The following is an 8,138-nucleotide window of genomic DNA, read 5'->3' as shown; positions in this document are numbered from 1 at the left end:
AGAGTTTTAAAACTCTTTACCTGAACTAGTTAAATTAAATCCAACAATTGTTGTGGGATTTATTATAACAAATAATTTGATACTAAACTCAAGGTATCTGACACGTAAGGGGACTTTATTAATTGAAATAAAGTCTCCCCATTCTAGCCTATGGAGGCCATTCACTACAGTGAGGGAAAAACAAATTTGGCTATTTTACCTCATCGGGGCTTACAAAACAATTTTTATAAGGTCCCTGCTTATAGTTACATGGCATCCAACCCTAGGGGCACATAGGGCACACCTTAGAGGTGACTTAAATGTGAAATATAAGGTAGTTTAAGACTTTAGAAGTACTTTTAATTCCAAAGGTGAATTTCCATGTAACTTTAATTTAAAAGCAGCCAGCAAGGCAGGCCTGCCTTTAAAATGACCCTGAGCACCTTAGCAGTGCACCTATGACTACCTATGCTGGGGTCCCTAAACCTACGTGCCTTACCATATACTAGGGACTTATAGGTAGGTGGATATAGCAAATTATAATTAACCTAAGTTGCATACACATTTTACACAGAGCACAGAACCTGGGACTGGTTAGCAGTACCCAGGACACCATCTGAGTCAGGAAACCCACCAAAAAGTGAAAAATGGGAGCAAAACGTTTTCTCACACAAGCCACCCCCTCCCCCCCCCCCCCCCCCCCCCCCCAGTCCACACACCCAGGAGACTCAGCCCAACCCTGGGAGAGTCTTCCTGGCTTGTTAAACGATGGAACACAGTGAGTAAAACTGGCTGTCCCTCTGCAGGGTCTATTCTGCCTTACATCCTCCTGTCATGGTCACTCCCTCAGGGTAGTGAACCCATCCCAACAATGAAAGGACCCACTTTAAACTGAAACCTCCCTCCACGAGGTCTTCCTCCTATCTCTACCAACCTGGGCAGTGAGGTGCCGACCTCCCCTATTCCTAACTTTGCTAGGGCAACACCTAGCTTACCCAAAGAAGTCACCCAACACTTGAGCAACCCCACCATGACCAACAGGGTCAGTGGGCCTACTTTACTTTTGGCCCTGGGGTCTGCCTCCCAGGCCAAGCGCAGGGCGGCCATGAAGGCCAGCACCCACCAGAGACTACTGACAGCTGTCAGGTCCCAGAACCACACCCTAAGCTCTCCATTGACAGGTGGAGAGCTGCTTTAAGGGCAACTATGGGGTTCTGGCACCCCTCTTGCTGTTGAGAGTGGAGGGCTACCACATTATGTAGCAGACACTCTCCTTCCACTCTCCCTTCTGTGACTTCATTCACACAGATTACAATGGTATTGTTTTATTTCAAACCACAAACTTCTAAAAATGCAAGTGAAAGACCCGGTTTGTGTCTATAAAGACCCACACTAGTCAAGATTGTGATATGTTTGTTACAAGATTGCGATAAATTTATGCTTTCATGGATGTCTAACTATGGGAATTTTAACATTAAACCTTCAGCACAGACTCATACATATCATATTCATAGCTGACACAACATCAATTATTCTCAACTGGACTAAACAGAATAAAAAATATCAAGTGGGATATCACAGACAAGACATATATGTATCTCCATCCTCTGGTTGTAACCAACTAACAAAATAAAGGTATGAAATAATCATAGTCAACGTGGTATACAAAATTCCATACTGAGTTTTAACAAATGCTCTATATGTTGAATTGGACTTTTCAACATTAAACCCTTTCTATGAAAAATGACACATCCTCAGATGGATACAGGTTTTCTTGATATCCCCTGTATTATTCTTCCAATGTGGGTGTCTTTCTGTCCCCACTACCTTGGTGCCGACGCACGTTTCGGTGCAAGACCATGGGCCTGATTTAGAGTTTGGCAGATTGGGTTACTCCATCATAAACGTGACAGATATCCCGTCCGCCTTATTACAAGACCATTATATCCTATGGGCATCTCAATACAGTGGACCGAATATCTGTCAGATTTGTGACAGAGTAACCCATGCGCCAAACTCTAAATCAGGCCCCAAGTCTGGTCAACCACCTTCTTCAGGGTGCAAAGGCTGGTAAAAATTAGAACCGGAGAAAGGGAGGAAAATCTTGACAATTTACTACCAGCACATAATTAAGCAGAATTTAGGGCTCGATGTATATATAAAAACCACCTAAAATCATATTAAATAGACTCTATGTACTCGAAAAGATGACCACAAGCACCCACACTGAGTGGCACCATACATGCCTGGTTTATCAATGAAACAGATCAGACAGTGATCATGATTTGTGCACAGAAATAACACCAAAACAATAAACCAAAAAAACACCAGAAGAAAGTGCAGACACAAAAATGTGCATCCCACAGATATTCCGTTATCTATATTTAAAGAAGGCTTACATCCTGTATCCAACAGTGGACATAACTACGAAACAGAAGGACAACGCTGTCTTCACATCAATGTCCAGGCACTAGAATTCATATGAAACTAGTTAGAAGCACCCAAGGGGCACAAAAGTAGCACAAGATATTGGATACTATAGAAAGGTATACATAATTTAGTAAATCATAAGACCAAATTTGACTGATGAGAAAAAAAATACACAGCCAAAAAAGTAAAAGAGAAAAAGCAAGGAAGGTTTGAGGCTGCACCCACTATTTCTGCTTTAGCTCTATTGAGTAATAAGCAGATTCATCCTCCGAATGATACTGGAAAAAGAAAAAAAGGGAAAAACATGTATAATAAGATAAATCCTGCAATCAAAATAAACAAAGTTGCCAAACAAGAACTATGGACTTACTCAAGAAACTAAGGGGGTCATTCTGACCTCGGCGGTAAAAGGCGCTTACCGCCGGTCAGAAGACCGCCATAAACCGCCGCGGTCACGGTAAACCGCCACGGTCATTCTGACCCGCCACTTGAAAACCTCCAAAAACCCGACATCCACAAAAGTCCGCCACACCAAAGGTCAGCGAAAAAATGGCGTTGACCAAACCTCCACCGTCACTCCAACAGAAATACGCCCATGCCATTCCGACCCACGAATCCACGCGGCGGTCTTTCAACCGCGGTATTCCATTGGCGGTACACACCGCCGCTCTCAAAATACACACACCATTACAAAACACAACCACATTGGACAATTTGAAATACACACACCTGATACACATACAAACAACACTCCCACACACCCAATACAATATAAAATACACACCCACATCACCCACAAACCCCTACGACCACAATTGCGAATCAAGGACAGAGAGAGACAGCACTGCTTAGAGTAGACCATCACACGGAGGCAAATCACAACATCACCCACACAATTACCACGCACAAAACACCATACACCACCACACACATTACACTCCACAACACATACAACATCCCTCACCTCATCCACACCACCCCATGGCACCCCAAAGAAACCCCAGGTTCTCTGACACAGAACTCAGGGTCATGGTGGAGGAAATAGTACGTGTAGAGCCCCAGCTCTTCGGGGCACAGGTGCAGCACACCAGCATTGCCAGGAAGATGGAGCTATAGCAAAGGATAGTGGACAGGGTCAACGCGGTGGGACAGCATCCACGCAATCGGGATGACATCAGGAAGCGATGGAACGACCTACGGGGGAAGGTGCGTTCCATGGTATCAAGGCACAACATCGCTGTGCAGAAGACTGGCGGCGGACCCCCACCTACTCCCCCAGAATTTACAGCATGGGAGGAGCAAGTCTTGCACATCCTGCATCCTGACGGCCTTGCAGGAGTATCTGGAGGAATGGACTCTAGTAAGTCAAATCTTAACTACTACTTCCCACCCCCACCCCACCCTACCTGCATGCCAGCACATACCCCTACCCTCACCCCCACCCCCATCACACCAACTCCTTGCAAATGTCTCACCATCACAACCCACCCATCCCAACACGAAGCCCTGCATGCGACCACAAAGCATGGACACCCATCACCAAAGCATGCCCACTGCACACACACATCACCCCCACAAGCCCCCCTCATAAAAGCCCCCACAAGGGAATGCCTGCACTTGGGTACACGGACACCCACCCATCACAGGAAATGCCACACACAGAAGCTATAACCATACCTTAATACCCCTGCAGGACCCGAACGCCACCACACCGCCACGGAGGGTACAGAGATGTCCATCCCACCCCCAGAAGAGGCCCCCAGCGATGACAGCAGCTCTGTCTCCCTGGACCCAGATGACCAGCCCGGCCCATCGGGGACCTTTGGACAGTCGGTTCCCCACACACAGCCACAGGCTACAGCAGACCTAACCCCCTCTGGGAACACCAGCAGAGCACCCACCCAGCGGGCCCATGCCTCTGTCTCCAGGACACGTCAATCAGCGGTGTGTCCGCCACTACAGGGCACCCAGGTTGACCCACCACCCCAACAACCACAGGGACCTGGGGGCAGTGGTAGTGGGCACACCGTCCAGGGGACAGAGGCCCAGGAACACAGGGGAACTGGGAGGGCTGCTGTGCGACAGGGGGGGGACAGGCCCAGGGAACCCACTCTCCAAGAGGCCCTCTCCTCCATCATGGGAGCATACCACCACTCCCAGGAGACGATGGCGACGGTACTGGCCAGGTTCCAGGAGATCCAGGCACAGCAGGAGGAACGGTACAAGGAGTTCCGAGAGGAACTGAGGAGCATTGGTTCCGCAATGGGGACCATCGTCCTGGCCCTTAACCAGATAGTCACCACATTGCAGGACCATGTGGCACCCCAAAGGGCCCCTGTCACTAGCCAGGACCAGGAACAGCCTACCACATCCGCCGGCGCTAGTGGACAGGAGGCCCCCACACAACGACAGGCCACCAGAACCCCAACTCCTGCTGAAGAACAACCACCCGCAAGCGGAACCTGAGATCTCACAAGAAGACAGAGTAGGATGCCAAGACCCCCGCCAGCATATGATACCCCCTGATGTCATCCCACTATCCCACATTGTCACCCTGCCCAACCTTAAACTGCCCCTGCTCCATCCTTCCACAGGCATATGGACAATGCACCTGTGAAACTGAGAACTGGACTCTGCCATGGACATTACTCCACCCCCACCCATCACCGTCTTACAATCATGTACCTATATGTAGCACTTGAAATAAATCACTAATTGCACTTAAAATAACAGGAGTCTGCTTGTATTTTTCACAAATGTATTATACATAACAGTGCAATTATGTTCAGTTACATTGTGATGACAACATACCAATGTCAATAAGCTTTAGTCCATGGGCAAACAAAGCAGTAGTCACGCAGTCGGTCATACAGCTCTGAAAAGGGAAGGGAAAGTCACAATTCAGTTAAAAGGAACTGGGGGGAAACACAGACAGTAGAGACGCAGGAGGCCTTAAGTAAATGTAAAATGGCGTGGTTGATTCTTACCTGTGTGCTACTGAAAATATTGTTGTATCACTGTATCCCTGTTGTCCGTGTCGTCCCCGTCGTCTTCCTCCTCTTCACTCTCCACAGGCTCCACAGCTGATGCAACACCACCATCTGGACCATCCTCCTGCACAAAAGGCACCTGGCGTCGCAAAGCAAGATTGTGAAGCATACAGCAGGCCACGATGATATGGCACACCTTCTTTGGTGAGTACATTAGGGATCCACCAGTCATATGCAGGCACCTAAACCTGGCTTTCAGGAGGCCGAAGGTCCTTTCTATGATCCTCCTAGTTCGCCCATGGGCCTCATTGTACCGTTCCTCTGCCCTGGTCCGGGGATTCCTCACTGGGGTCAATAGCCAGGAGAGGTTGGGGTAACCAGAGTCACCCAATAACCACACACGGTGTCTCTGTAGCTGTTCCATCATATAAGGGATGCTGCTATTTCGCATAACATACGCGTCATGCACTGACCCAGGGAACTTGGCATTTACATGGGAGATGTACTGGTCAGCCAAACAGACCACCTGGACATTCATAGAATGATAACTTTTTCTGTTTCTGTACACCTGCTCTCTTTCTTTGGGGGGAACCAAAGCCACATGGGTCCCATCAGTGGCACCAATGATGTTGGGGATATGTCCAAGGGCATAGAAATCACCCTTCACTATAGCCAAATCATCCTCCTCAGGGAAAACAATGTAGCTCCGCATGTATTTCATCAGGGCAGACAACACTCTGGACAAAACCTTAGAAAACATAGGCTGAGACATCCCTGATGACATGGCCACTGTTGTCTGAAAAGACCCACTTGCCAAAAAATGGAGTACTGACAGAACCTGCACCAGAGGGGGAATCCCTGTGGGTTGGCGGATGGGGGACATCAGGTCTGGCTCCAGCTGGGCACACAGTTCATGTATAGTGGCTCTGTCAAGTCTGTATCTAAGTATAATATGTCGTTCTTCCATTGTCGACAGGTCCACCAGCGGTCGGTACACGGGAGGATTCATCCTTCTCCTCGCAAGTCCCAGCAGACGGTGCCTAGGAAGGACAACATGGAGCAGAAAGTCAAGCAAACCACAGGTTCGTTCACACAGCTTGCACAGTATAAGAATCGCAATGCATTGAAAGGCTTGTATGAGTGGCAATGCACGGCCTAGGCCTGTGTGACGCAGTTGAAATTATGCCATGTGGGCCCTGGAAATGGCGGCTGCCTGACCTGTGAAGTGTGACAGTGGGATGTGAGGTCAATGCGCTGGCGTGGCACACCGTGGCGGTAGGCGGTCGAAGACCGCGGGGCGAAGCCGCATTGGTTAACATTGCACCCTATGGGTTTCAGGAGCCAATGACGATGTGCGCCGGCGGTCGCGGTACGCACCGCCATTTTCTATCTGATGAATCACTCGAGACCTGATCATCCACAGGAGAGGACCTATACTGCAAGTGCTGCTGTGACCTCGGTCTGGGAGATACCATGGCTGCTGCGACTGGGGAAAGGGCCCCTGCCTTCACATCTGAAGAATTGGAGAAACTTGTTGATGGGGTCCTCCCCCAGTATGCGCTACTCTACGGTCCTCCAGACCAACAGGTTAGTACACAGGGTGCACGTTGAATGGGCTATGCCTGTGTTGAGTGGGGTGGATGTAAGATGGTGGGGAGGGGAGAGAATGAGGAGTGCAACGCACGACAGATGAGAAAATGTGCCACATGGCAAGGTTGGGGAGGGGGGGCCACTCACATCGACCATGCAGAAAAGTGATGATATGTCCTTTCCCACCCTCTCCATGTCACATAGGTCAGCGCCCATCAGAAGATCGACATTTGGCGTGCCATCGCCAAGGACGTCCGGGCCCTGGGGGTCCACAACAGAAGGGGCACCCACTGCCGAAAGAGGTGGGAGGACATCCGCCGCGAGACCAGAAAGACCGCCAAGTCTCTGCTGGGGATGGCCTCCCAACGTAGGAGGGGTGCCAGCCGCCTATTGACCCCCCTGATGTCCCGGATCCTGGCGGTGGCCTACCCCGATTTGGATGGGCGCGTGAGGACATCACAGCAGACACAAGGGGGTGAGTATCAGCACATTCTGCTATCTTTGCGCTCAGTGGAGGTGTCTGGGTTGGGGAGGAGGGCTGTGGGTAACTCTAGGCCAGGGCGCTTTCTGTAGGCTAGTCCCCTCCGTTAGGCATGGCCCTGTGCCCCCGCCCCCCACCTCTGTAGGGTGCCAAGTACAGCTATCCATGGTCCTGCATCACCCATGTGTGCATTTGTCGTCCATAGACCTGTAGGCCTAGTCACAAGAACTGAGTAGTGTACCCCGATTGCGCGGCGTAGTGTAGGGGGCTTCTGTGTCTGTCCTCTCCGACAACGGTGTTGCCAATGCATGCACTCAAGCTGTCTTCATTTCTCCCCCCCACCCATTTTCTTTGTCTTCCTGTGCATGTGTGCATTAGCATCATCAGGCGGAGGAGAATTGGCATCAGCGCACGAGGGAGCTGCATCTCACATAGCCACGGAGGGCCATGCAACAGACTCCGAGTACACCAGTGAGATGGGGGGCGAGGGGAGCTCCACAACGGGGACCCGTGGAGACGTCAGCGACACCGACACGTCCTCGGAAGGGAGCTCCCTTGCGGTGGCGGCAACATCCGTGCCCACCGCCACAACAGGTACAGCCGCCACCCAGCGCACCAGCCCCGCCCTCGCAGCAGCCCCTCAGCCTTCGCTCCGTGCCCGCTCACCC

This window comes from Pleurodeles waltl, chromosome 6, assembly GCF_031143425.1.
Source record: "Pleurodeles waltl isolate 20211129_DDA chromosome 6, aPleWal1.hap1.20221129, whole genome shotgun sequence".
NCBI classification, from domain to species: Eukaryota; Metazoa; Chordata; class Amphibia; order Caudata; family Salamandridae; genus Pleurodeles; species Pleurodeles waltl.
The sequence above is the reverse complement of the archived record's forward strand: the minus strand, read 5'-3'. Positions refer to the sequence as shown.